Source organism: Coregonus clupeaformis, chromosome 29, assembly GCF_020615455.1.
Source record: "Coregonus clupeaformis isolate EN_2021a chromosome 29, ASM2061545v1, whole genome shotgun sequence".
NCBI classification, from domain to species: domain Eukaryota; kingdom Metazoa; phylum Chordata; class Actinopteri; order Salmoniformes; family Salmonidae; genus Coregonus; species Coregonus clupeaformis.
Genome location: NC_059220.1, coordinates 4,828,822 through 4,842,412, shown reverse-complemented (window position 1 = coordinate 4,842,412; position 13,591 = coordinate 4,828,822). Strand labels below are relative to the sequence as shown.

At 45.3% G+C, this 13,591-nt stretch overlaps 1 pseudogene; it reads left to right on the top strand.

Moving 5' to 3' along the window:
• The first annotated feature begins 577 nt into the window (after positions 1-577).
• Positions 578-4,954, top strand: LOC123482210 (annotated as a pseudogene).
• Positions 4,955-13,591: the final 8,637 nt, after the last annotated feature.

Sequence of the window (13,591 nt, the reverse complement as noted above, 5' to 3'; positions counted from 1 at the left end):
GTGTCTGACAGTCTGGGAGCTAGGTCTGCAGTTTATGGGGCCCCTGTGTTAGTTAATGGAGAGGAGGACTTTGGGTCATCATAGTATATTGTAGTGAAATATAGGAGATGGGACCTATTGTGTTATGGCTGAGGGTTTTAAAATGTAGAGGAACTTAAATTATCTTTGCATATGTTTGTGAATTGACATGGAGCCTCGTTTTAATAAGAGGCCCCTTGTGTATTATTGTGTTAGTGGATAAAGAGGGTTAGTTTTAGGGGCCCTGTGTTTTCAGACTGACAGATGTGGATAGTTTATGGCTTTTTTATGGTAGAGGAGCAGAGAGGGGCTTAGTTTTAGTGCTATGTGGGGATAAGAGATAGACAGGCAAGCAGAGAGAGCGAGAGAGAGAGAGAGAGAGCTAGAGAGAGAGAGCTAGAGAGAGCGAGAGAGAGAGAGAGAGAGAGAGAGAGAGAGAGAGAGAGAGATCTCTAATGATTAAAATGGTCAGACTGTTAGTATGATCCAGAGGTCAGAGTTGAAGGGTCAGACTGACAGCATGGTCGAGAACTCAGAGTCGTAGGGCCAGACTGACAGCATGGTCCAGAGGTCAGAGTTTAAGGGTCAGACTGACAGCATGATCCAGAGGTCAGAGGTGAAGGGTCAGACTGACAGCATGATCCAGAGGTCAGAGGTGAAGGGTCAGACTGACAGCATGATCCATAGGTCAGAGGTGAAGGGTCAGACTGACAGCATGATCCAGAGGTCAGAGGTGAAGGGTCAGACTGACAGCATGGTCCAGAGGTCAGAGGTGGGAGCCCTATGGAGCAGAGGGACATTACAACAGAGGTCGTCACTCCATGGTAAATCTATCACAAACTTGGTCCTGGGATCCCAAAGAGATGAGCATTTTAGTTGTTTCTTTAGCACTACACACCTGATTCAAATCATCAAAGATTGATGATGAGTTGATCATTTGAACAAACTGTGTAGTTGTAGGGAAAAAAACAAAATGGCCACACCTTTGTGTCCCAAGGACACCAGGATTGAGAAACACTGCTCTAGAGACTGTAAAAACACCAGGAAATCCGTTCCAAGTTATTTTAATTTAGGAAATCTGTTCCCAAGTATTCCCACCCATAATAGAGAGACGTGATCGTATAAAAATGTAAGCAAGGTTTGAAATTACTATGTTTTAATCAAATATTATATCTGTTTGGGATTCTTGTGTTCAATTTGCATTCTAAAAAAGTATTTGTAATTATGTTCTGGCCCCCCGGCCATCCTCTCAAGAACAAATCGGCCCGCGGCTGAATCTAGTTGATGATCCTTGATGTACAGTATCACTACTGGGTAAGTTAGATGTACAGTATCACTGCTGGGTAAGTTAGATGTACAGTATCACTGCTGGGTAAGTTAGATGTACAGTATCACTGCTGGGTAAGTTAGATGTACAGAATCACTGCTGGATAAGTTAGATGTACAGTATCACTACTGGGTAAGTTAGATGTACAGTATCACTGCTGGATAAGTCACCCTTGAGCAAAAACATTGTGATACACACAATCACACATCTTTCATTCACTGACACAATTAAAAGCTTAGTCACAAGCACACTGACAAATGTAGCCCATCATTTCCCAATACTCATTCTATAGCTTTAGGACTCCTGATATATTTTTTGTATTTTTGTCTAGTACTGTCTTTTTGTGAGCTAGGGCCATCTACTTTAAGAGCTGCATGTCTTCCCAGTAGCCTACTTTGTGTGTGAACTGCTGACTGCTTAACTTGCAGATGATTTTTGATAAATCAACCAGGATTAACGGGGCAGGGCGATTTGTGACTGTCGTTGTTTTGGTAATCAGTGGCTGTATTGAAGGGGGAGTGGTTTCTCCTCTCCTAGACAATCAGCAATTAATACCTGACGATGTGCTCTTCACCTTTGCAAGCCAATCAGCAATTAGTATTAGTACTTCAGTCTCCCGTGTTTTCTCAGTGGTGTTCGTGTCAGCGGCAGTTTCGTTGCATAACTAAGACCATTTGGTATTTTTTGTATTTTATTAGGATCCCCATTAGCTGTTGTGAAAGCAGCAGCTACTCTTCCTGGGGTCCACACAAAACATGAAACATGACATAATACAGAACATTAATAGACAAGAACAGCTCAAGGACAGAACTACATCAACTCTACATGAACTACACCATCGCCGAAACAAAGACGGTTCTCCCGAGTCGTTCTGCAGAGTTATTGGAGGAAGGAAGGAGAGGAAGGCTCCACACAACTCTCTCACTTCAGTATGTTACTATATACTTACAGTATCTCTGTTATTTTCAGATGAACTCATTTTGCTCTTCTGTAGCTATGGCAACTATGTGTTTTCTATCCCAGTTGGCTCCTCCCCCTGTAGGCTTTACAGACACTTCCCACGCTTTGGCTGCAATCCTTCTAATTTAGTGTACCCTGCGCACACAACTCATGTGGAATTACTGGTCTCTGGCAGCGTTTGGAACTGCCAATCTGTGGTCAAGAACGCAGAGTTCATCTCAGCCTGTGCTGCCCTTCAGTCCCTTGACTTTTTGGCCCTGACGGAGACATGGATCACCCCAGAGAACACTGCTACTCCAGCTGCTCTCTCTTCATCTGACTATGTTTTCTCTCACAGTCCGAAAGCATCTGGTCGTCGCGGTGGTGGCACAGCGCTATTCATTTCTTCTAAGTGGAGGTTTTCTCTTTTCTCCCTCTCTCACCTGTCCATCACCTCACTTGAATCCAATGCTGTAACTGTCAGTTGTCCACTCAAGCTTAACATTGTTGTCATCTGTCGCCCACCAGGTGCCCTTGGAGAGTTCCTCAATGAGCTTGACACCTTGATGAGCTCATTTCCTGACGATGGCTCACCGCTCTTCATACTTGGCGACTTCAACCTCCCGACATCTGCATTCGATTAATTTCTTTTCAACTCTCTTTCCCCTCCTTGCCTCTTTTGACTTCACCCTTTCCCAGTCCCCGCCCACTCACAAGGCAGGCAATATGCTTGACCTCATCTTTACTAGAGGCTATTCACCAACTAATCTCACTGCAACCCTCCTCCAGGTCTCTGTTCACTACTTTGTTTCCTTTTCTGTCTCCCTTACCTCCAACCCTAGCCACTCAGTCCCTACACAGATGGTAAACTTCTGGAGGACCTATCATCCTTCCACTCCCTCCTCTCTACCATTGTGTTTCCCCGCCAGCTGCTGGTTAGCTAGGTTGCAATGGAGCCCGCTTCGCCTGGAATAGCTAACAAACGTTTCCAGCACTGTAGAAGTTGTGTTTATTATGCTCTTGTCCGGGACAATATTGACAATCCGGAGTTCCAATGCGGCAATTGTTTGCTAGCCGAGGACTGCAGGAATGAGGTGGCTATGCTTAGCTAACAAATCTAAATTCTAATCGAACTTTGGGGGAAAACGCATATTGGAACTTTCTCGTTCTCAACTCCTATGGCAGGACGCTGCTCGGGCCTAATGGATGTTTCCCTTCTGGACCCCAGAAAGAGTAGCTGATGCCTTGGCATAATAAATACAAACATGCCTGCTCAACCCCATCCCCTGCTCCCTCATCTCTGGAGACCTTTTGCCATTCCTCACTTTTCTAATCAACTCATACCTGACCACTGGCTGCATTCGCTCTGACTTCGAAATGGCCCGAGTCACTCCCCGCCTCAAGAAACCTACACTCGAATCCTCTAACGTAAAAAACTACAGAGCGGTATCCCTTCTTTCTTTTCTTTCCAAAACACTTGAGCGTGCTGTCTCTGACCAACACTCTCGCTATCTCTCTCAGAACGACCCTAACCAGTCAGGCTTCAAGATGTGTCACAACTGAGTCTGCTCTTCTCTGTGTCACAGAGGCTCTCTGCACTGCCAAAGCTAAATCTCTGTCATCTGTTCTTATCCTCCTAGATTTATCCACTGCTTTCGACACTGTGAACCATCAAATCGTTCTCTCCACACTCTCGGGGCTGGGCGTCTCAGGCTCTGCACACTCTTGAATTGCATCCTACCTGTTAGGCCGTTCCTACCCGGTGACGTGGAGAGGATCTGTGTCTACATCACTTATTCTCATGACTGGTGTCCCCCAGGGCTCGGTTCTAGTCCCTCTCCACTTCTCTCTATACACCAAGTCACTTGGCTCCGTCATATCCTCACATGGTTTCTCCTATCATTACTATGCGGATGACACTCAACTACGTTTCTCCTTTCACCCAGGGGGAAAGGGAACACATCACATCCCTCACTGTAACCCTACTTCATGCAGGAAGCGGAAGCAGGTCCTAATCCAGGCACTTGTCATTTCCCGTCTAAACTACTGCAACTCGCTGTTGACTGGGCTCCACGCTTCTGCCATCAAACCCCTGCAACTTATCCAGAACACTGCAGCCCTGCTCCATAGCACACTCCACTGGCTTCCAGTCAAAGCTAGCATTCACTACAAGACCATGGTACTTCCGGAGCCAGGAATGCCCCTCCCTACCTTCAGGCTATGCTCAAACCCTACACCCCAACCCGAGCTCTCCGTTCTGCCACCTCTGGCCTCTTGGTCCTCCCACCCCTATGGCTCCCGCTCAGCCTAGTCCAAGCTCTTCTCTGTCCTGGCACCCCAATGGTGGAACCAGCTTCCCCCTGAAGCTAGGACAGCAGAGTCCCTGCCCATCATCCGATCTTAAATAATCCCACAGCACCCCCCCGCCCCCCCAAAGAAAAATTAAAGAATAATGACTTTCGTGAACTAACACTCGCAATTTACTTTTTCTCCCCCTTACTAGCTCTGACTTTGCTGATAACTGCTCCTATACCTCAGTCTCTCTCTATGTCACTGCAGTACAATACGTCTCCTAGACCTCAGTCTCTCTCTATGTGACTACAGTACAATACGTCTCCTATACCTCATTCTCTCTCTCTCTATGCGACTGCAGTACAATACGTCTCCTAGACCTCATTCTCTCTCTCTCTATGTGAGGGAGTAGTGGGTGAAAAGTCAACCAAGGCTTTATTAAACAACCGCACGCACACACACACACACACACACACACACACACACACACACACACACACACAGCTGGTGTGTTACTGAGGTGACCTTTTATGCTGACATCCTGCCAGGTCTATCTTGGAAATGAGGTTGAGACTTCAGTACATATCCTGGTAAAAAATATAGTCAACACCACTTTGTCTTCTGGAGGGATGTGATGCATGCTGCTTAAATACTATCTTTATGTAAACACATTTTGATTCATGCCGACAACCTATGATCTTCATTATGACATGCTCCCAGTTTAGAAAGTCTTTCTCTGAACATGGGAACTCTTTAGTCTTTCAGCAGGGAAAAGTAGGACCCCGTGTGCATGGAACAAATTATGATATAAACTACAATACCCACATGCACACACACACACACACGCACACATTATAATACTTTATTTGGAGCCACAGTGAAATATTACAAACACAAAGTAGAGAAAAAAAACGTCCACGTTACTCAACCATCACACACCCGTTTTAACTGAGAACCCATAGAACTCAAATGTCTGACATCAGGGAGGCCTTGGTCACAGTGTGTTGACAGGGCATGACAGAATAAAGCTGCTGCAGTGAGGGATGTGTTGTGTTCCCTTCTATTAATAGTCCTTTCACCTCAAGCTTTGGCCTGGGAGCCCTGAACCACACTACAGTCCAGCCCTGAGAGGACAGAGGTCATTTATACAGCAGCACTCAGCTCTACTAGGAGACAGCTCTGAAGGTCCCCTGTAGCTCAGTTGGTAGAGCATGGTGCTTGCAACGCCAGGGTTGTGGGTTCGATTCCCACGGGGGGGGGCATTATGAAAAATGTACGGACTCACTAACTGTAAGTCGCTCTGGATAAGAGCGTCTGCTAAATGACTCAAATGTAGCCTCAGCCTCTCGCACGTTTACTTGAGTCATTTAGCAGACGCTCTTATCCAGAGCGACTTACAGTTAGTGAGTGCATACATTTTCATACTGGCCCCCGTGGGGAATCGAACCCACAACCCTGGCTTTGTGTGTAAATGATGTGTATGTAGGCACCTGAGCTGAGCCATACGGGAAACTGGACATCTACCACCCCACTGTTTGCCCCAACTGAAAATGTATCAATCCCTACAAAAATGTAAATGAATAACAATTCACATTTCCAGTTGCTGCGCGATAATTTTTCTGCTGTAGCAAACTGGCTCAAATTAAGATCCTGCATCTGATTGTTTCAAGCAAAACTACCAAAACTATTGTCAGATGGTGAACCTGAACAATCGTAATAATATCTAACGTAAGCCCCAAATCAGCATGTAGCCTACCTATAGCATGTAGCCTACCTATAGCATGTAGCTTACCTATAGCATGTAGCTTACCTATAGCATGTAGCCTACTTATAACATGTAGCTTACCTATAGCATGTAGCCTACCTATAGCATGTAGCTTACCTATAGCATGTAGCTTACCTATAGCATGTAGCCTACCTATAGCATGTAGCTTACCTATACCCTGTTTTTTTTTTTTTTTTTGTACATATTTCCCTATCAGACTTTTCATCCTTCTACAAAATATACTTTCCTGCAACCCGCCTCACTCAATGTGGAACGGATTCTATTATTGACTTACCTTTTATCTAGAATCTCCTGTTGAAACTAGCTAGCCAGCTAACTAGCTACTTGCTATTAGCCACAGTTAGCGGTATTTCACCCAGAACATTTGATTTATCTGCCGGAATAATTTAATCACTGGACATTAATCACCGGATCGCAACTAGCTAGCCGCAACCGAATGGATGTTGCTGTTTGGCTAATCACCACTGCCCCCGATGCAAGCACCAGTTAGCCTCGAGCTAGCCTAGAGCCAGGCCCATATCCCGGCTATCTACCTCTCGGTCTACCTGACGGGAGTAGCCAGCTAACTAGCTACTTGCTATTAGCTACCGTTAGCGGTTTTTCACCATTGTCCGTGGCCTGCACCACCTACCAGCCAGCTCTAGCCTGGACTATTATTTGGCCAGTCTGCACTGTCTGCACAGCGCGTTATCGACCCAGAACATATCAGTTTTTCTGCCGGAATCACTGAATCACTGGACCTTTAACTCCGGATTCATCGCTACCAGCTAGCTGCAACAAAATGGACGTTGTGGTTTGGCTAATCATCCTGAGCTAGGCCCATCTCTTGGCTATCTACCTCTCTGTCAACCGGACGGGACCACTTAGTGTTGACACGGAGCCCCGCCGATCCTACACGACTGTTCTGCCGACAAAATCGTCTGATATGGTTACAACAGGCTTCCCATTACGACGTCGACCACGAAGATTCCATCTGCTAGCCCCGGCCCGCTAGCACACGCTAGCCATGGCCTCTTGCTCGCTAGTGCTTTAGCAGCCCCCGAACTACCTCCAAACTATCCTATTGCTGTTCACCGGACCTTATGATAACTCAGCTATACAGCTGATGCCTGCTGGACTGTTCCTTTTTACGGTACCGCATCCTGTTTATGTTTAGCCTCAGCCCAAACTGTGTAACCATTACCAGCTGTTGTCTTAGCTCTCTCAAATTACACCTGTGATTGTTTTATGCCTCTCTCCCATGTCAATATGGTTTGCTTATTGCTGTTTCGGTTATTTCTAATTGTACTAATAGCCCAGCTAAACCTGCCTTAGATAGCTCCTTTGTCCCACCCCCCATACACGCGGAGACCGACTCAATCGGTGCCTCCAGTGATGCTATCTCTTTCATTGTTACCCAACGCTTAGGTTTACCTCCACTTTACTCATATCCTTCCATATCCTTGTCTGTACATAATGCCCTGAATCTTTTCTACAACGCCCGGAAATCTGCCCCCTTTTATTCTATGTACCCAACGCACTAGAAGACCAGTTCTTAAAGCCTTTAGCCGTATCCTTATTCTAGTCCTCCTCTGTTCCACTGGTGATGTAGAGGCTAACCCAGGCCCTGCAGCCCTCAGTATCACTCCTACTCCCCAGGCGCTATCATTTGTTGACTTCTGTAACCGTAAAAACCTTGGTTTCTTGCATGTTAATATCAGAAGTCTCCTTCCTAGGTTTGAGTTATTCACTGCGTTAGCACACTCCGCCAACCCTGATGTTCTAGCAGTGTCTGAATCCTGGCTTAGGAAGGCCACCAAAAATTATGAAATTTCCATCCCCAACCATAACATTTTCCGTCTAGATAGAACTGCCAAAGGGGGTGGAGTTGCAATCTACTGTAGAGATAGCCTGCAGAGCTCTATCATACTATCCAGGTCTGTGCCCAAACAGTTTGAGCTTCTACTTCTAAAAATCCACCTTTCCAGAAATAAGTCTCTCACTGTTGCTGCTTGCTACAGACCCACCTCAGCCCCCAGCTGTGCCCTGGACACCATATGTGAATTGATTGCCCCCCATTTATCCTCAGAGTTCGTACTGCTTGGTGACCTAAATTGGGATATGCTTAACACCCCGGCCATCCTACAATCCAAACTAGATGCCCTCAATCTCACACAAATTATCAACGAACCTACCAGATACAAAACTAAATCCGTAAACATGGGTACCCTCATAGATATCATCCTGACTAACTTACCCTCTAAATACACCTCCGCTGTCTTCAACCAGGATCTCAGCGATCACTGCCTTATTGCCTGCGTCCGTAACGGGTCCGCGGGTAAACGACCACCCCTCATCACTGTCAAACGCTCCCTAAAACACTTTAGCGAGCAGCTCTTCCTAATTGACCTGGCCCAGGTATCCTGGATGGATATAGATCTCATTCCGTCAGTAGAGGATGCCTGGTTGTTCTTTAAAAGTGCTTTCCTCTCAATCTTAAATAAACACGCCCCATTCAAAAAATTCAGAACTAAGAACAGATATAGCCCCTGGTTTTCCTCAGACTTGACTGCCCTTGACCAGCACAAAAACATCCTGTGGCGTACTGCATTAGCATCAAATAGCCCCCGCGATATGCAACTTTTCAGGGAAGTTAGGAACCAATATACACAAGCATTCAGGAAAGCAAAGGCTAACTTTTTCAAATTTGCATCCTGTAGCACTAACTCCAAAAAGTTTTGGGACACTGTAAAGTCCATGGAGAATAAGAGCACTTCCTCCCAGCTGCCCACTGCACTGAGGCTAGGAAACACTATCACCACCGATAAATCTACAATAATCGAGAATTTCAACAAGCATTTTGCTACGGCTGGCCATGCTTTCCACCTGGCTACCACTACCCCGGCCACCAACTCTGCACCCTCCGCTGCAACTTGCCCATGCCCCCCCCCCCCCCGCTTCTCCTTCACACAAATTCAGACAGCTGATGTTCTGAAAGAGCTGCAAAATCTGGACCCCTACAAATCAGCTGGGCTAGACAATCTGGACCCTTTCTTTCTAAAACTAGCCGCCGAAATTGTCGCAACCCCTATTACTAGCCTGTTCAACCTCTCTTTCGTAACATCTGAGATCCCCAGAGATTGGAAAGCTGCCGCGGTCATCCCCCTCTTCAAAGGGGGTGACACTCTAGATCCAAACTGTTACAGACCTATATCCATCCTGCCCTGCCTTTCGAAAGTATTTGAAAGCCAAGTTAACAAACAGATCACCGACCATTTCAAATCCCACCGTACCTTCTCCGCTATGCAATCCGGTTTCCGAGCTGGTCATGGGTGCACTTCAGCCACGCTCAAGGTCCTAAACGATATTATAACCGTGATCAATAATAGACAGTACTGTGCGGCCGTCTTCATCGACCTGGCCAAGGCTTTCGACTCTGTCAACCACCGCATTCTTATTGGCAGACTAAATAGCCTTGGTTTCTCAAATGACTGCCTCGCCTGGTTCACCAACTACTTCTCAGATAGAGTTCAGTGTGTCAAATCGGAGGGCCTGTTGTCTGGACCTATGGCAGTCTCTATGGGGGTGCCACAGGGTTCAATTCTTGGGCCGACTCTTTTCTCCGTGCATATCAATGATGTCGCTCTTGCTGCTGGTGAATCTCAGATCCACCTCTACGCAGACGACACCATTTTGTATACATCTGGCCCTTCATTGGACACTGTGTTAACAAACCTCCAAACGAGCTTCAATGCCATACAACACTCCTTCAGTAGCCTCCAACTGCTCTTAAACACTAGTAAAACTAAATGCATGCTCTTCAATCGAACGCTGCTGGCACCCGCCCACCCGACTAGAATCACTACTCTCGACGGGTCTGACCTAGAGTATGTGGACAACTACAAATACCTAGGTGTCTGGTTAGACTGTAAACTCTCCTTCCAGACTCACATTAAGAATCTCCAATCCAAAGTTAAATCTAGAATCAGCTTCCTATTTCGCAACAAAGCCTCCTTCACTCATGCTGCCAAACATGCCCTCGTAAAACTGACTATCCTACCGATCCTTGACTTCGGCGATGTCATTTACAAAATAGCCTCCAACACTCTACTCAGCAAATTGGATGTAGTCTATCACAGTGCCATCCGTTTTGTCTCCAAAGCCCCATACACTACCCACCACTGTGACCTGTACGCTCTTGTTGGCTGGTCCTCACTACATGTTCGTCGTCAAACCCACTGGCTCCAGGCCATCTATAAATCATTGCTAGGCAAATCCCCGCCTTATCTTAGCTCATTGGTCACCATAGCAGCACCGACCCGTAGTCTGCGCTCCACCAGGTATATCTCACTGGTCATCCCCAAAGCCAACACCTCCTTTGGCCGCCATTCCTTCCAGTTCTCTGCTGCCAATGACTGGAACGAATGGCAAAAATCTCTGAAGCTGGAGACTCTTATCTCCCTCACTAACTTTAAGCATCAGTTGTCAGAGCACCTTACCGATCACTGCACCTGTACACAGCCCATCTGAAATTAGCCCACCCAACTACCTCATCCCCATATTGTTATTTATTTTGCTCTTTTGCACCCCAGTATCTCTATTTGCACATAATCTCTTGGACATCTATCATTCCAGTGTTAATGCTAATTCTAATTATTTTGCACTATAGCCTATTTATTGCCTTACCTCCATAACTTGCTACATTTGCACACACTGTATATATATTTTCTATTGTATTTTTTTTTACTATGTTTTTTTACCCTATATGTAACTCTGTGTTGTTGTTTTTATCGCACTGCTTTGCTTTATCTTGGCCAGGTCGCAGTTGTAAATGAGAACTTGTTCTCAACTGGCTTACCTGGTTAAATAAAGGTGAAATAAAAAAGATTAAAAAAAAAAAATTCAGTTAAAAACAAAGTTTTCAACAGTGCTTTTCATTTAAAAAATGATCTAGCAAATTACGTTTGTTGTCACTCAACTAATAAAGCCTAATATTGCACAAGCCATTTTACAAACATTTTAATGCTGAAGGTGACCCACAGATCAGGAATAGACCTACCTCTCATTGGTCAGCAGCCACACCAGTTTGACTAGGCTTCTGATATTGTCTGTTGTTGTTAAGCATGCTAAATGACTTGTAGATCAATGACTGGCAAAATAATGACATGCTTAGTTCATCACTGAAGGACGCAGTTGTCACAAAAGATGAGAGGCATTTCCAGAAGGTATGAAGTAATTTAAGCAACACAAAAAAATACTGAACCGCCGATTCGTAACATTTGAATACATTTATTGACATAAAGTATTCAGAATTTATCCACATTTCTCAACAATTTACACAAAATACCCCATAATGACAAAGTGAAAACAGGGTTTTAGAAATTTTTCAAATGTAAAAAAAGGAAAAACAGATACCTTATTTACATAAGTATTCAGACCCTTTGCTATGATACTTGAAATTGAGCTAAGGTGCATCCTGTTTCCATTGATCATCCTTGAGATGTTTCTACAACTTGATTGGAGTCCACCTGTGGTAAATTAAATTGACTGGACATGATTTGGAAAGGCACACACCTGTCTACATACGGTCCCATAGTTGACAGTGCATGTCAGAGCAAAAGCCAAGCCATGAAGTCAAAGGAACTGTCCGTAGAGCTCAGAGACAGGATTGTGTCTAGGAACAGATCTGGGGAAAGGTACAAAAACATTTCTGCAGCATTGAAGGTCCCCAAGAACACAGTGGCCTGCATTATTCGGGCTCCCGAGTGGCGCAGCAGTCTAAGGCACTGCATCTCAGTGCTCAGTGCTTGAGTGCTTGAGGCGTCACTACAGACCCTCTGGTTTGATTCCAGGCTGTATCACAACCGGCCGTGATTGGGAGTCCCATAGGGCGGCGCACAATTGGCCCAGCATCGTCCGGGTTTGGCCAGTGTAGGCCGTCATTGTAAATAAGAATTTGTTCTTAACTGACTTGCCTAGTTAAATAAAGGTAAAATACAATTAATTAATTAATTAATTGGAAGAAGTTTGGAACCACCAAGACTCTTCCTAGAGCTGGCCGCCCAGCCAAACTGAGCAATCGGGGGAGAAGGGCCTTGGTCAGGGAGGTGGTCACTCTGACAGAGCTCCAGAGTCCCTCTGTGAAGATGGGAGAACCTTCCAGAAGGACAACCATCTCTGCAGCACTCCACCAATCAGGCCTTTATGGTAGAGTGGCCAAATGGAAGCCACTCCTCATTAAAAGGCACATGACAGCCTGCTTGGAGTTTGCCAAAAGGCACCTAAGGATCTCTCAGACCATGAAAAACAAGATTCTCTGGTTTGATGAAACCAACATTGAATTATTTGGCCTGAATTCCAAGCGTCACGTCTGGAGGAAACCTGGCACCATCCCTACAGCGAAGCATGGTGGTGGCAGCATCATGCTGTGGGGATATTTTTCACCGGTAGGGACTGGGAGACTAGTCACGATCGACGAAAAGATGAACAGAGCAAAGTACAGAGAGATCCTTGATGAAAACCTGCTCCAGAGCACTCAGGACCTCAGAATGTGGAAAAGGTTTACCTTCCAACAGGACAACGACCCTAAGCACACAGCCAAGACAACACAGGAGTGCTTAAAGTCTCTGAATTTCCTTGAGTTGCCCAGCCAGAGCCCGGACTTGAACCCGATCGAACATCTCTGGAGAGACCCAAAAATAGCTGTGCAGCAACACTCCCCATCCAACCTGACAGAGCTTGAGAGGATCTGCAGAGAATAATTGGAGAAACTCCCCAAATACAGGTGTACCAAGCTTGCAGCATCATACCCAAGAAGACTCGAGGCTATAATCACTGCCCAAGGTGCTTCAAAAAAGTACTGAGTAAAGGCTCTGATATTTCAGTTGTATCTTTTTAATAAATGTGTAAAATTCAATGTGTAAAAATTTAATAAATGTTTGCTTTGTCATTATGGGGTATTGTGTGTAGATTGATGAGGAAAAAGCAATTTAATCAATTTTAGAATAAGGCTGTAACGTAACAAAATGTGGAAAGAGTAAAGAGGCCTGAATACTTTTCGAATGCACTGTATGCATGCTACATTGGTTTGGGGTCCCTGCATATCGGTGAATCGTTACATCCCTAATATGTACCCATTGAATTTTGAAGAATATAGCATATGAATTCCTCATGACCCAATGGTCAACTGTCCTACCTCATCAGAACCCAAAATATAAGGTTGTTTTACTCCAATGTTTATAAACAAAGTA